This window comes from Anser cygnoides, chromosome 3 (genome assembly GCF_040182565.1).
Source record: "Anser cygnoides isolate HZ-2024a breed goose chromosome 3, Taihu_goose_T2T_genome, whole genome shotgun sequence".
NCBI lineage: Eukaryota > Metazoa > Chordata > Aves > Anseriformes > Anatidae > Anser > Anser cygnoides.
The window spans coordinates 23,611,464-23,628,138 of record NC_089875.1 but is presented as its reverse complement, the minus strand read 5'-3'; the positions used below and the strand labels follow the sequence as shown (position 1 = coordinate 23,628,138).

At 47.4% G+C, this 16,675-nt stretch overlaps 1 long non-coding RNA gene across 1 annotated transcript; it reads left to right on the top strand.

Moving 5' to 3' along the window:
* Nucleotides 1–8,706: 8,706 nt before the first annotated feature.
* Nucleotides 8,707–16,441, top strand: LOC125182025 (uncharacterized). Its single transcript, XR_007160889.2, has 4 exons — nt 8,707–9,002; nt 13,845–13,956; nt 15,422–15,495; nt 15,847–16,441. It is a non-coding gene; the product is annotated as an uncharacterized lncRNA (long non-coding RNA).
* The last annotated feature ends 234 nt before the right edge of the window (nt 16,442–16,675 follow it).

The window sequence follows — 16,675 nt, the reverse complement described above, 5'->3', positions numbered from 1 at the left end:
GCAATGCAGATATCAAACTTTTCAGTTCAATGTTTCCAGAGGCAGGTTGGCTGAGGCAGCACTGGGGGAGGCTCCTTGGAGAAGTGCGTTTGCCTTCACTAACCCCTCCAGAAATTTGGAAGGAAAGTCAAAGTGTGCAGAATATCAGGCCAGGAGACAAAGACAAGGGAGAAACAGAAGTTCTGCACCAGCAACAGGCACTGCATCTGCCGGCTGCTTCATGGGACTCGATGTGAATTCAAAAGGATATTTATTACTGATGAAAAGAAAGCCAAAAAGGACTTGATTTTTCTGCTCTTAGGCTGCAAAATCCCACAGTGACTTAGAAGAAATTGAAGTCCTTACATCCAGTGGTGACTTTGAAGTGGAAGGGGAGCCTCTTATTTCACGGGGTTTGACTGTAAAAGCGTCTTGTAGCCAGTAGTCAGCTCCCTGCAGGAGCATTTAGCTGCATACCACAGATATAACCCCTGCTGCACAATATCCTTCCTCCTTATGGAGGAAAGATACAACGAAATGACAGTAAATGCCGTGGCATTTCTGCAAGTTATTGATTTGAGGGGCAGCTGCTTCCATTCCAGTTGCTACTCCACCACTCAGCACCCAGGCTGCGTAAATTCACAGCGAATGAAATTCACGTTTCAGTTACTGCTGGTTGTGATAGGGGAGCTTGGACCAGCGGCGAATGCCAGTGCCAAGGACACCTAATCAAATCTAGTCGTGCAGATTCCTGCCCCCCTTCCGTCGGCTGGGCAAGCTGCAGGGCGTTTTAGGGCTGCAGCAAAACTGGACTCCCTGTCCTCTCACCGGCTGTACTAGCAGCTGGGAGAAATGGGGAATACTTTGAGAGGGAATGAATACACCTCTTTACTGGGCATCCCTCCATGTCTGTGGAGCGTTTTGGAAAGCAGATCTTTCAGTGTAGCCCACTGTGGTGGTGATGAGCAGCAAGCAGAAGCCCACAGAGAGCTGTATCCTTCTTTCTCATTGCACACTGTGCTCACCAGGTGAAAGCTCTGTGGTGTCTGAGAGTTCCCTTCAAATCCTGCTCAAGCTCAGTTATTTGGAGCCTTGGTGCCCTGCAAAATTTGCCTTTTATCAACCCCCATGCAGAGAAACTGAGCTGTAGTAAACGCTTGGTGCTGCTGAGCAGGATAACACGTGTGATGAAAAGGAAGGTGCCCAACTCTCAGCTGTGCTTGTGATGCACGCTTTGCCTAGCCACAGCTGCTTTGTACTCAAGGACACTGTTTCAACTTTAACCCAGGCTGTTCACAGCCTCTTTTACCGAATTATCCTTCTGAACGCTGCTGGCCATGCCCTGTCCTAACCTTAGCTTCTTTGCATCCTTCTGCCCCTCTCCCAGTGCTGACAGGAAGGTAATTTGGTGGTGAGAAGGGTCCCAGGCCAGAGGTGGGAGCCACGGAGCTGTATGTGATGAGGAAATGTGTGTCAGCTGCCAGGCTAAAACCTTGTTGGCTGGTGCTGCTCCCTGAGAGGAGTGGCTCTCGGGTCTGCCTCAGTGAACTGGGCAAGTAGCAGTGAATTGGGAAAGGGGTCTTTACTGCAAAAGTACGGTGCCCCAGCAATGAATCACCACTTGCACCAGCTCCCTCTGCTCCAAACTATTTCCCTGGCTGTAGAAATACTGTCCATCTACCCCTCCCATGCTCCATCTACATCTCCAAAGACTTTTTCCAGCCTCTGCAGTGAGGGCTTCTTGTGCGAACTCCTCTTCTGGCCTTCCACATCCTTCCTGGTGTCGTTGAAGCAGTGCGACACCCCTGCAGGCTGGGAGCACCTGGGGATGACAAACCACTGCTGGGGAAGGTTGCTCAGAAAGGTAACAATGCCTTGCAGGAAGAAGAAATAATACATAGGTAGAAAGAATGGGCTTGCTGAGCTGGGCAAGGGTGTTGGGGCTTGGGAGGTAGAACCAAATGCAGCCTTCACATGGGGAGCTAGATTCAAACTTTCTCTCACCTTCAGGAAGTGTTCTGGCTTACACTGGTTTGTTTCTCATTGATGAAGGATCCTTTGACTTCATCGAATTCATTTTGACTTCTGTAGAAGGGGCAGAACATCCACGACCTTGGGCTCCATGCACGCAGCTGTACTGAGGCAGTGTCGGTGCCCGTGTCTGCGGATCAGGGCTTCTGGGTGCCAGCCACTGCAGGAGAGAGATCGTCCCTTCTGCTGCAAGCAAAATGCTACAAGAAAAAACAGCTGTCATAGCTGGCAGCTGCTGGTGGACTACACGCAGACTTAATGTGAAGGAAAAGCAGCAAAGCTGTTGGCCTCAGCGCATAGCTTACCAGATGCTGGGGCTTTGACATCCACATCTGACATCTTACCTCCAGCACAAACCACTCCTGGTGCCTAGAGCAAAGCAGAAAAGGTGCAGTTGTGAGGCTTGCTCTTCTTAGGAAGTATGGTAATCCGAGATGTGATGCTTGAAAATATTTCTACACACAAAACAGTTTTGACCTTGTGCCTGCACATAGAGTTTTATGCTCCAAGGCATATTTTATGTTAAAGGTGTGTACTTCTAGAGAAAGAATTTGGCATGAGATTTAAAGCCATAAACGTAAGAGCTCTTAGTCAAAGTACACAAGGCTGTGCTGTCTGTCTGGGCGTTCATTTCACCATCATCTGTCTTGCCTTGCCAAATTTGTTTGTTGCTTTTTGCTGTCAGTGTGTATAAACCAGTGCTAATGTAGTCCACAATATTTTTTTTTTCAGTCTCGTTCTATGGAGCCAAAAGCTCTGCTTAGATAAATCAGTGCCCACCTTAGTCCCTGCCCGGGGCAGCCGTGGAATAAACAGGCTGCCTGTGTGCTGGGGATTCGCGGCTGCACCCCTGCCGTGTCAGGCCTGTGAAATTAGAGAGCCAGGCGTGAAATCAGCAGCTGCTACAAGTGTAGTTCATTCTGCTGACAACAACGTATGAAATTAGTGTAGGTGTTTCCTGCAGCCCAGTGTGAGAACCTGCAGACCCGTTTCTTCCATTCTGGTTTAACATTTAGGGTTAGGATTACGCAGAACTGCAGAAGCGCTGCAGCAAGATGTGACCTCGTGTCTGGGCTCCTGCACAGCCTCCAAGGGGCGGGGGGGGGGGAAGGCGTGTGACAAAGACGAAACTTGCATATGCCTTCTCTATGTCTCCACATGGAGCTAAGACACAGGCCTGGTTAACTGCCCAACCCAGTTGGAAAAAAAATATATTTGTTTTTAATATGAAATTTCTTTGCTACGGAAAAATCTTTCATTCAAGCCATTTTGAATTCAACTGAATAGACACAGCTGAGGAACACCCCAAAGAGATGGAGAGTAATTTCCATTCCCCTACAGGGATGGGGAGGCTGGAGCGTGAGGGAGACATAGCCAGCTGTACCCACGGCTGCACAGCAGCCAAGGCTGCAGTTCGGAGCCACATCTAGACTTCTTCAGCTCTGGTTTATTGCCCTTTAATATTGTCTGTCTCTTCCGCCGTTGTTCCCTCCCAGTTCTGCCATTTCAATTGAGCTGCTGTTTCAAAAGCTAGAATAAAAAGGAGATGTAAAAGGTGTTAAAGATGTCAACTGGAGTTATCAGCACCCTTCTTTCAGGTGCAGTCCATCCCTAGATTGCATGGTAACCTATGAAAGATGTTTTCCCCTTCCAGTTTTGGGCCATTGATGTATTTTGCCTGTAACAGAGGCCAGGGCTCTGCTGCATGTGGGCAGGCTGCGTACGGATGTTTGTAGCTGCAATAGCAGTGGGCTCTGTGCCTGCCGTGGTTTCGGCTCAAAATATGCCTGGTTTGGTAGCTCCCCACTAAGTACGTTTCAAATGAAAATTGTACTGTCAGGAATGGGCATCAGCTCTGACATCTTTTGTATTTGAAATATTTCGGCAGGGGATGTGCGAATTAGGACGAGATTCCTGACAGCTAGATTTCCCCCAATTTGCACACATAGGGACCGCCTGCTCGCCCTGCCCCAGCTGCTGCTGCTACCTTGGCCCCACAGGGGCAAATGGTGTGGGTGCAAGGGGATGCCAGAGGGGAGAGAGAGGGACAGAAATGCATCTGGGTGTCATTTTTATGCAAACAGTTATTCCACACAAGCCCCCCACCCCCCCCAAAAAAAGGGAAAAAAAAACAGGGGAGTGGGAAGCAGCTTCAGGTCAGCCAGAAGAGTTTGCTAGTCAAATGTAGCCAGCTGTCTGAATGAAGTTTCTCTTGGGAAAGTTCAAGCATTTTATTTTGGACTTTTAAGCAAAACTCTTTTGTTTCTCAATGGCTTTTGTTTGGGGGTTGAACTAATTGCAGTTACAAATGTGAAAAAAAAAGGGTTGAGGATGAGGGAGAATGAAAGCAAATGCTGAGCTGGAAGCCAAGTGAATGTGAGGGGTGTGGATGGGTTGGTGAGAGAGGTAATATGTTAGGTCAGGAGTGATGCAAGTTGGGGGGTTTCCTATTGAAGGTACTGTGTTTGTTGTTTGTTTTGGCTCTTCCACCAATTGAAAAAATGCCTTATATTGCATGACTGTAAACTGTAACAGTCTTGGTTCAGAGACGATTTGTATATATATAGCATTTGCCAGAGAATATGACAAAAACTCTGACATTCCTGACTTCTGCTAGGCCTTCACCTAACGTCCATTATACAAGGTAATGGATGCTTTTTTTCCTGTAGTTTCTTGGAGATTAATTTTCTACCACCTGTCTCGAATATCTGGTGAAGTCTGTGATATAGATACAAGATTATGGCTTTTCTAGGCTTTTATTTAAATGTTCAGGCTGGGCAAATATTGCATATGATATGTGTATTTTCCCCTGTTAGGCATAGGGAAACTACTGCTTTTGCCTTTGGTTCATTTTGAATGTATGGCAGAGGCACCCAGCAGTTACTGAGGTGGTTACTGCTCAGATCAGTAAACAGATAAATGGATCATGTCCTCTTTGCTCTCGTAGTTTTGAAATTGGTTTGCAAAACTCCACTTTCTAATCTGCTGCCTTACTCCAAGCTCATCACTTTATTTCAGACTGGCTCCTGATTCTCTGAATGATCAAGTAAGCTCTTTGTTCCCCGGCTAAAAATATAATCCATTCAACAAGGCTGCAATTAATATTTTCCTGTCACCATGTCCTGTGCTTTATCAAGATTTCAGATCAAATGTGGGCATTCAGATGTGAAGAAGGCACCGCTTCATGATTTTATCCTTTCAGTTTGGTGGTAGTCGGGTAGAAGAAAAAAAAAAAGAAAGTCTCCAGAAAGGGAAAACTTGATGGTGGCATAATGTTAGCAAGTCTTTTAATTTGATAATGTGTTTTTTGATGAGGAATCTGAACTTCTGAAGGCTTTTATTTCTGAGGATGATGAAAATCAGCCCTCTGGGAAATGATTCCTCTGCAGTGTAGCTCTTTAATTTGGCTGTCTGAGCCCTTTAATACTGTTACTGCTTTCTAATTGGAAGTCACTTCAAGGCAGACTGGGTTTTGATTGTGATTGATTTAATACACCCTTATTGTAGCTGGTCTTGAGAAACCTATCTTGACATGGAATAAAGTTATTAATAAGCTCTGCCATATATTCTTGATCCATGGCTGGCACAGAGGTACAGTCTTCATGCTTTAATTTGACCCTGTTGTACCTTGTGGAGATGTATTCTGGAGATTGGGAACTGTCATGGGGAAACAACAACAGTTAGTTCTCCTGCAGAGGGAAACAGATTAACTATCTGTCTATCCATTTATCTCCAGCTGGGCAAATTCTCCAAAACTTGACATTTGACTCATCGTGGAGCAATTGTAAGGGAAGCTGATGAGTTTGATACATTTGTGTTTTATCCTTGTTTGAGCTCTGTCTTCTTGCAGGGCTATGAAGGAACCTGAGCCCTGCAAGCACTCTGTGCAGCTCCCTCCCGGAGATGTTTGCCCCTCCTGGAGGAGAAGGGTGCGTGTGAAGGACGAGGAGAGAGCACTTTGCCACCCTGTTGCTCTGAGAGATCCACAGTAAGCACCTCTTTGCTGAGCTGCAAGGCAGGGCATGCTCCCACATTTCCTTGTGCCTGGCTATCTCAGGTGCAACATCCTTCCTGCTGGCCGGGGCCCTGGACCTGCTGTTGTGGTTTAACCCGGCTGGCAGCTAAACACCACACAGCCGTTCACTCACCCTCCCCCCTCCCTCTCTGGGATGGGGGAGAGAAACGGGAAAGTGAAGCCGGTGAGTTGAGATAAAGACAGTTTATTAAGACAGGAATATAATAATAACAATAATAATAATAATAGTGATAATGATAATAGTAATAATAATAATAATGTGTAAGAAAACAAGTGATGCACAACGCAATTGCTCACCACCCGCTGACCGATGCCCAGCCTATCCCCGAGCAGCCGGCCCCCCACCCCGGCCAGCCACCCCTATATATTGTTTAGCATGACGTCAGATGGTATGGAATACCCCTTTGGCCACTTTGGGTCAGCTGTCCTGGGTCTGTCCCCTCCCAGCTCCTGCTGCACCCCCAGCCTGCTCGCTGGCAGGACAGAGCGAGAAGCCGAAAAGTCCTTGGCCTGGTGTAAACACTGCTCTGCAACAATTAAAACATCAGCATGTTATCAGCGCTCTTCTCATCCTAATCCAAAACATAGCACCCTACCAGCTACTAGGAGGGAAAATTAACTCTGTCCTAACGGGAACCAGGACACCTGCCCAGTCCGTTCCTCCCCTCCAGGACTTTCTGCAGTGTTGAACGCCTCTGCTGAATTCCCTGGGACAGCTTATACCAACAGCAATGAATTTAAGTCTCAATCAGGATAGAAAGAGTCAGAATTTCATCTTCTCTCTCTCCAGAAAGCAAGTAGGAGCTATTCAGCTTCCAACTCTTTACCTACCGGAGCACAAAATCTTCCTGTTTATTGTCTCAGTTAAGCTGCAGTTGAATTGTGTTAGTTTTAGTTCATAACTGAAGCCCAAGTACTGGCTAGGGCCATAACACTTTCCCTCTTGACAAGCTCACATTTTATAGTTTAAGGCCAAGGACTCTTTTCAGCAACCCCTTTACTGATCCGAGAGCAGTGTGTATTAAAATGTCAGTCAATTTCTTTTAATTATGCCTGTAGCAATCGAGGAGGGCTGTTGATTTTATTATGAGAATGCTATCACTTTTGACAGATTAAGAAGAAGCTGGTTCTCGTGGGACACCCGTTCTGTACAAGCACAAGAGGAGTGCAGGCTTGTTGGGATAAAACTGGCCCTTAGCCCATTGCGAGTTATTGGTCCTGACCCAAAGGAGGAGTGGTAATTTCCATAAGACCTCCACCGACGTTACCTGAAATATGATGTAACTGTAAGAACTTTTGCTAACCTTTTGTTGTGGGTAATGCGCCTTGCAGTGACCAGGACAACCTGTCCCCTTCTGCTTGGGGTGCTCAGGTGTGCTGGCCGCAGCTCCCTCTGGGGCTGGCAGGCGTGGGACGTGCAGGCAGTGCCACGCATCAGGGGGTGGCAGCGGCACAGCAGCAGAGCCGCTCTGGGTTTGAAAATCTGGGCTCTGATCCTCTTCCCAAGTAACATCACGTTGCTTCAGTGATGTAAAATGCAGGCTCACCTCTGAAGTGTGGTGTCGGTGAGCTGGCTGCTTTAACATCTTGCTGAAAGCCATTGTGTTTTATTTTCCAAGCAAACAACCTTTGCTTTCTCATGATGTAAGAGAGCAAACAAATTGTGCAGGGATCCTGGCTCTTACCTACAGAAAGCATTAAGAAATGCGTCCTGGTGCACGGGAGCCTTGCCACTGCCTTCAGCGGGTGTAAGATTCCGCTCTGTGCCTGAGCTCTGACGCACTTGGTGCTGGCAGATGCAGAGAGATTTCCCTGCGCACATGATGAATTTACATGGCTTGGCTTCACATCACTTGCACTCATTCCTCTACCAGCTGTCGCAGGGCTCACGTGTCGTGCCAGTGGTACCAGCTCTTCAGCACATTTCTCCATTGTCCCTATCACAAGACTCACATCTGTCTGCCTTCCTTTTTCAGAGGCTCTTGTCTCATTTGTAACGGCAGAAATGAAAAATAAAGTGCTGAGTCACCAGGTAACGATAACAAAAATGTCATTTGTGCCCGAACAAATTAATTCTGTGTTGCCTATAGCATGATGAGTGAGTTTCAGTCCAATGGTCTGCCAAGGACAGCAAAAGTTCTGCATGCTGATGCCATCCCTATCACATCCCCTTGCTAAATTCCCCTTGAGTGTGTCCTGCTGCATCACCTTACGGCCTGTGTGCCCAAGGTAGTTGTAACCAGCTAGCGTGGGAGCTGTGACAAACCTCACCGGGGCTGGGTGCTGTGGTATTTGCTCAGCCCTAAAGGGTCCTGCAGCCTCTGCCACATCTGTGTTGCCCTCCTCTGCCCGGGGATGTCTGGGGAGGCATCTCGGGGCTCTGCTGCGCTGCAGTTGGGTTGTGCTGTGAGCTGTGGGACTTTGCTCATCCTTCCAGGCGGGTGCAGGGGAGTGATAAAAAGATTATCAGCACTCAAATGATACAGGTGTTTATTTACTTATTACTTTTATTTTTTTGAAAGCAGTGCCTGGCTTCACATGCTTACCACCAGCCTGGTGCAGATGCCGTGTCTGCTGATTTCTGTGTCCTGGGTGGGAGGATCAGCTTTAGCCCAGCTACCAGTCCCTGACAGCAAGTAATCAGATGAGTCATGGGAGAGACGATTTACAGGTGGAGGGCCAGGAGAACACAGAAGCGAACCATCCTATACTTACATATCTTAAGCAGAGGGTTAATGAATGGGGCTGCCACTGGCAGACAGTGCCCAAGCGCAGGAAATGCAGGTCAGGTGTAGCTGATGAGATCTGTTAAAATGAGGGGTGAAGGAACCTAATGCCTCAAAGGATGGGAGCTGGCTGAAGATGCAGTCACAGTGTGGTATGAGAGCTTTGCCTCACATGGCCTCAGAGTAGTAGCTCCGATGCAGGAAACTCTGTGCCAGGTCCCAGAGAAAAGGTATCCAGGGGCATGGGCATGGCTCAGGCCTGCTGGGCAGATGTGCTAGCTGTTCTGGATCCCCCACCGATCCTGCTGTGGGGATCAAACCCATGCCAAGTGCTCGTGGATTTTGCTGCAGATCTGGGTGAAGATGGACTCTGGCCTGCATGGGGCAAAAGGCTGGTGGATTTGTTTTTGTTGTGTTTCTGGTGGAGCTCTCTGTGGGTGTGGGCACAGCTCAGCTCTCGTGCCAGGGAGGCTGGATGTGCTGTGCTCCTGCTTGGGTGGTGTCTGGCCTTGTTCACGGGCCCTTACCTAGGGCCTGATGGCATCCAGCCAGGCTGACCCGGGGCCTGTGCTCCCTCTCTCATGCAGTATACCACTTTGCTTGGTCTCCTTCTTGCCCTGCACATGTGCCGGTGGTCTCCTGGGACATCTTTCCCAAATGCTGCTTGTCTCTCCAATACCTCAATGCCCTTCCCTTCAGAGGTGAATCCTGATCCCAGCAGCAGGGTGGTACGGACAGCTGGTTGGGCACTGTGGCAGCCCCCAGCACCTCAGGAGGCAGGTGGGACACGGAGGGCTTCCAGGGGTGCTTTGCAGCAAAGCTGAGGGTGAAACAGTTGGGGTGCTGCTGGTTCTGGTGGCTTCTTCCTCCATTTTGTGGGTCTCTGTTGCTCTTGTTTAGCTGAATAGTTTGGAAAGTCTCCTCCAGAGCTGGGATGTGGCCTGGTGAAAGGGCTTGCCGTGGTCAGAAGCAGGCCGTGACTGCTCCATCGCTTTGGTGGCTCAGGTGCCAGAGAGCTACCTAGTGGGCTTGCTTTTTCCATCTGTGCTGGGAAACCGGGCTGGCATTTGCAGCTCATGCAAACATAAAAATGGGCATGTAGATATTTATTCATACAGAGGAAAAAACAGTGTTATCTAGTAGCTTCTGCAGAAGGTCTGACTGCCAAAATATTCATGGGAACTGGCGGAGGTCTGTCAGACTGAAATTAGGAGTTTGTTATTTGTGAGGATTTAGTCACAATATTGATTGAAAGTCATAAGGAATTGTAGGAGTCCTAGAAAAACAGGCTGCCTAAGTGGGTTTGTCTGGCCTTCCTCCCAACGTTGGGTTTTGCATGTGTGAAATGCTTGTGGCAGCCTGCTGTCTCCTTCTGCTCAGCATAAGGATGGCTTGTTTGCTCCAGAAGCTGCTGTTTTCCAGTGGAGGATAAAAGGATTTCTGTGATGTCTGGCTTACCTGTACTTTAAGAAGCACTCGGGAGGGAATGAAACCAAAGGAGGGGGATTACAGCTTTGTTTTCTTTGCCAGTGAACTGACAGCAGTTTGTTTCTCTCGTGCTTGCCTGACTCATGAAACAATTTTCTAAATCTAGCAGGAGTACCTTTACGTTGTATTTTTGCCAGCAACAAAAAGAAAATCTCCAGCTTCTCCTAGTTAAACAAGGAGTCAAAATCTGTCTGCTTTTCCAGGCTTTAATGTCTTTTGCTGGAGACACCCTTCCTATGCCGGGTTACTGTCGTATGCTGTGCAAATACCTCAGACACTTCAGCTTTGGGAACATCCCCTGAACCCAGAAGCCTTTAAGGATGTAAAATCCCTGAAGGTCTTTCGGTCAATCCCTCCCCCTTTTTTTTTTTCGTACAAGCTTGCTTTGCAGTTGTGGGCTGTGATATTCAGTGTGGCTGTGCCCTGGATTGCCCAGTGCTAGGGGGAAGTTTTCTACATGAATTGCTCTGTATAAATAAACCTGTGACAACAGTGATGAAAAATGCAGGCTTTTGCTGTAAAAGTGCATCATCTAGTTCTTATTCTTCAAGAATTCTTCCACCAGATCATCACAAATCATTGCTCCTTTCTCATTGCTGTGTTGTCTGACAGCAATATTTTTGTATATAGGGACAAACAGAAGATGAATAGAAAAAAAAAAAAAGAAATAACTATACAGGATCCTAAAAGGCTGTTGAGCAATTGCCCCCTGGAAAGAAGAGCTTCACAGCATATGCACGGGATTTTTAACTCTTGGCTACCATTTACAATAACTTGATAACTTTGTTTTCTATAATCTTTTTCCTTTGGCCTGGCTCTAGGATGCTGATGATCTGCTTTTGTCCCCCCGCAGTGCACATCAGTGCAAGCTGCTTCATTTTTCTGAGGTACCCTAGAACAGGAGGAGAAAGCTGAGGATGGAAATTAGTTATGTTGGTAGATTTTCTGGGCTAGATGTGGAGCAGCATCCCTGTGCAAAGTGAGATATCCAGCACACAAAGGGTCTCCCCATGACTGCAGACTGGGTAAGGGGAGGTGGCGTCAGCTGAGCTACCCTCATCCAACAGCACACAACCAGAGCAGTAAGATGAGGACTTGGTATTACCTGCTATTGTCTGTGCACATAGCACACAGATGTCCTTCACTGCTGAGGGTCTGGAACTTCTTTATGGGCACTTGGCAGGAGGTGCTGATGCCTTGTCTCAGCTCAGCGTTCTTCATTAGCCCTGTCTCAGCACCAAGAGGATGCTATTGCAGTGCATGGCTTTTCCATTTAGACTGCTGCAAGACTTACTAGCTCTCCAGCTGCTGTTAATAATGATGTATTTGTCATGTGCTGTTTAATTAGTATGGAGCATGAATCACAATAAAGGAGAGGAAGAGAGCTGAGATAAATGTCAGTTGATATACCAACAATGAGGCTGCAAACAAAATTCCTCTGTACACTGGCCACACAATACTGAGGTCCCTATTATAACATGTGGCCGAATAAGCATGGGGAGAGTGAAGATGCACCGATGCTGCATCTTCCCTGCAGGCATGAAGACCTTGGAGAGACAGCTTTTTTTTTCTCCAGACTTAACACCTGCATGGCATTCAATACCTGTTATCGCAGAAGAGCAAATAAAGAGCACGCTGCCTGTCTTGCAGAAGCCAAGGGCAAAGCCTGCCGTCATCTTCACTGATGTGCGTTGGCAGTGTTTGACACTGGCTGGATTAGCTTGTTTAATTTGCTGGCTGTGTGGCTTTCAATGTGATAACTGCAATGAAATGACCAGGGTTTGGTTAGTGCTGATGTGCTTGTTATTCTTAAACATTTCTTTGGGATACAGCTGCTCTGAGGGTTTCAGACCAAACCTGTGTGAGCTGCTGGGCTTGCTGCTGGCCACATACATGGTAAGAGAAGGTCTTGCCTGCTGCTCTTAAGTATCACATCTTTACATTTCAAAGAGATTGGGATTGACAGAGTGCCCTAATGCGATGTGGCAAATTGCTGCTGGCTGTCTCCTGGATGCCAGGTGAACACATGGACATGAGGTTTGTTTTTTCTTCCCCTGGCAGTATGAACAAGCTGGGGAGGGACTTGAATTCAGCCCAGCCTAAAGGCTCCCAGCAACTCAAGTGCCATTACTCTAGCTGCCTGGGACTGGTCCTGCAGCCGTCACACCATGAAGGCACCTGCTTGTAGAGTGAATTCATCCTTGGATCATTAGCTGGGATGAACCCTGAGGCTGTAGGCAATCATCACTGGGGTTTTGATGTGCATGGCCATGGATCCTGTGCCAGCTGCTTCCTTTGTAGTATGTTTAGTGGACCTGCCCTCTCTCCTAACCCATGGCAGGATGACCCAGCTGTCCTCTGACAGAGGAACCAGGACTTTATGGGATTCCCTTTCCTATTGTGCCATATTGTATATCCACATGGTAACAGGGAAGACTGGTGTCTGGCTGTGGAGGAGCTGGGCAGGATGCCTGGTGCCCTAGAAAAGGGGCAGAGGCAGTACCCTGGCCCCTCAGCAAGCTGGCCGTGCTCCACAGGCGGTCTGAGGCTGGTTCTGCACCCGCAGCTGAAGGTGGTTGGGGTCTGGGTGCTGACTGCCCTGGGATGGGAGTGGGCAGCAGGAGGTTGCTGAGCTGGGGGACAGGGAGGGAGCTGGTGGGGACAGGTGAAGGTGAGGAGGGAGGCAGGGTGCAGATGGAGATAGCCAGGCACTCACAAGTGATGCTGACTTCTGCTAAGGGACAGCCTCATGTCTAAGGAAAACCTTCTTTTCCATGGTAGGAGGAGACTTGCAGTCTCAGAGCAAACTGGCACTCTTCAGGTCCCCCTGTTCCATGGCACAAGCCAGCGTTGTGCTGTCCTCCAGCACAGCACAATAGCAGCTTTGGTCTGCTGGTTATTTTCTGTGCAGGCACTTAGAGCAGTGGGGATGTCCTGCAGATCAACCTCTGACTTGTGAATGTGCGTGAAGCCCTGCAGTTTAAAGAAAGCTATAAAATGGGCCAACAGCGGGGGCCCTTGCCAAAAGAGTAGGCCTGCTATGGGAGAAAAAACCCTCAGCTCAGCAGATGAGGGTGAAATGGGTGTTGATCTTTGTGCTGGGATGTGTCAAATTGACACTAAAGAAATAGACTTATCCAGAAAATGTTCTGATAAGAGCTGTGCTGATGAAATTCAGTGGCATCAATGAGTGTGCTGTCTGCCCTACAGTTTTGCTTGCTTATGAAAATCTTGGTATTTGCATACGAAGAGAGTAATGACACTGCTGCCTGGCTGTGTGTTTTAAAGGGCATTAGGAAGTGTTGCCTTTTAAAATGATAGGCAAATACTCGCCTGCATGAGTAAAAGTAAACTAGCGGTATTTCAGAAAGGAGTCAGTCTGAGTGAGACCTAAATGTTTCTCAGAGTATCTGACTGTGCTGATCCTCTCTGCTAATTAGTGCACTGTTTTACTTATGGTGCATTAATAAATTGACGGAGGGTTGAACCTACCTGTTCTGAGAGTCAATAGGCTGAATCCTGTGATTGTGTCTTAGCCTTAATTCTGTAGCTGTATACTTCACTATATTTATTCCCTGGTTCAGCTGTGTACTGCATGGCTGAAGACTTCTCTGATGTGCCACCACCTTGTTAAGAAGTTAGGAGAAGCTTTGCTGGATAACCGCAGTCTTCCACATATGCTACCCTCTTTAACAGGTCAGTATCTGCTATCCATTAAATAGGTCAGTGCTTTCTTTCTGACTCTCTCAGCAAAATGATAGCACACTGAGGTTATTTTTCTCATCACTTAGTATGGCCTGGGACATTAAGCTTATACTGGTGAAAACTGGGGGACAGGAAGGGTGTTGGACAGCCTGTGTTAATTCTGTGTGCGCTATGCAGTGAGCCTTAATTACAGCCTTTCCCTCAGCTGGGTGCTCTGAAGTTTCAGCTCTCAGGTGTTTCTTTGCCACCATGCCACCTCTCTTCACAAAGCATGTTGGAAAGTAATTTACTTCAAGGCATTTGTTTTCTGTCAAATCTGGCTGAAATCCTCCAGTGTGGAGGGTAGGTGAAAAGGAACATAAAACGTGTTGCCTATAGGCCCTTGAGGTGTGACCGCATAGCCCTTGTCCTACAGAGCCGGGTAGGAATACCTACAAAGAAAGGTAGTGCTGCCCACCCCAGTGAAGTCACTGTGCACCTTGCTCCCCAGTGGATGTGTGGAAATCTGTCATGATTCAGCTAATCATGACAAAGCAGCAGTGTTTTCAAAGGGATGGCACTATGTGGCCATTTTCCTCCTCCCGGGACTTCATGCGCTGATTGCTGAGCCCAGCAGGTAGTGCTGGGATGGGGCCCGTGGCACAGCACCGACCCTGCTGCACGTGGCTCTGCCTTCTTGACACAGTGCCTGATGCTTTGAGGCACTGTTCTCCATAGGTGGTGGTGGGGGTAAATGCTGAACCCAGCCTGGACAGTTCAAATGCTGTAGCACACTGCAAAGCACTTGAAAAATGACATCATACACAAAACAGCTGCCAAAACTGGGAAAGTTAGGCTGCTTTTGGCAGGCAGAGAGGGCAACGAGACAAAGCACAGAAATGAGCTTTTAAAGAAATTTCTAAACGGGACTGGCTAGGCAGCCTGTTTTGCAGGAGGAGTTAGCTGTGTGGTTGGATGCCAGGGAGGATCCTCTCGTATTCTTGTACTTGGAATATTAAGTAATCTAATTTTAGGATGAAGTTGTTTGCTTCTCTGCATCATATTCTCTTCTGGTCCTTTTAATGCTAATGGTAGTGGGAAAAGAAGAAATCTCCATCACAAGTTCTTCATCTGGACCGCATGGTCTCTTCCACGAGGGTGGGCAGGTGCTATCTCGCTTGCTGATCTGTGCCCATGCAGTGATGTCCTGAAGGATGTCATGAATGTGTGCTGTTCACAGCTAATGCTGGGCAGCTAAATCTGATGCCCGAGGACACCAATGAGGGCAAGAATTACCAGTGTGTGGGGACTTGCAGCCTCCTTTTGCCTCCATTTTTCCTGTCAGCACTCAAATCAAGCCCGAGGAAGATGCAATGTGCCCCCCTCCTAAGAGTTTTCTATTATGTATGCTGTATTTTTCATGCTTTATCTCTCATGTGGAAGAAGCATAGTTGTCTTTTGTGTTTTTTTTAAAAAGGTTTCTTTCTAAGCCTCTGTGGTATCAATCAGGCACAAAGGAAAGGAAAATCTTACAGAGAAAAGAAATGGACAGTGAGTGGGAGATGTAACTGCTATGCACACGGGGGGTGACACAGATCCCAGTTTTACCCTGCACCACGTGGCTGGTTGGCTTCATGGTCATGTTCAGTGGTGACGCGTTTCTTGCTTGGCAATTGTGATCTTGATGTTCTTTCTTTTCTTACGTACTTCCAGTTTATTATTATTTATATATACTACATGTACACTATGTAATGTATTCTGTTGTGTAATACCAAGCATATGGCTAAATATTTGTATCCTGTTATTGCCATAACCCATCTCCATCCAGTTCTTTCACCTCACTATTTTTTCTTCTGTGTAAGAGATTTGGAGCAGGGAGCACATGTGCTTTTTCTGTTTCAGGAGCCACCTAACATTAGTGGAGGCTGAAAAATGAGGAATGCCAAGCTGTATGTAACAAGGATCACCAAGGCCCTGAGGATGACAGGAGCATTTGGCCTCAGCCTCTCCTACTTCTGTGGGAGCAGCAATTTGTGTCAGGTCTTTCGGCAGCTCCACGGTAGTTTTGTATGAAGGAGAAGAGCCTCTTTTGGCTGCTGCAGGTGTGATGCATCATCTAGGAGAAATGAACTTTCTTAGGGATGCACAAATTCCATTTCTCAAAACAAGAAGTTGGTCTGGGTTTGCGGTGATGAAGCGAAGGTAACCAGCCACTGCCATCCAGAAAGAGCTGAGTTCAGAGATGTGGCTTGAAGCCAGAGATCCTCACATGAGGCCTTGTAACAGCACAGGGACTGATGTGTCTGTTCTGATTTCTGAGCTCGTCTCTGATACCCTTGATGTGGCACAACACGCCATTTCCCTATTAATTTTTCACTGGTCACAAAGGCATTATTTATGAATTTTTATGTGGCATAAATAAAACTGTGCTGATGCAAAACACAACAAAACCCAGATGAAAAGACAAGAGAGGACAGCCACGTGGAGGGAGAAAGGAGGGCAGTGAAGAGATACTTCTCTAGTTACAATTTGCAGTCCCTGTAAATAAATTCCAGTGAAAAAAAAGAAATCGTCAGCCATGTGAGGAGCCATTAATGGGCTGGTGCATTAATGACTGAGTCTGGGCACTGAGTTTGTAAGAATGCTGGTGATTTGCCAGATCTGACCTCAAGAGCAGGCTTTGTAAAAATGAAACAACCTCACCCACCCTCAAGCTGGAAAGTATCAAAAC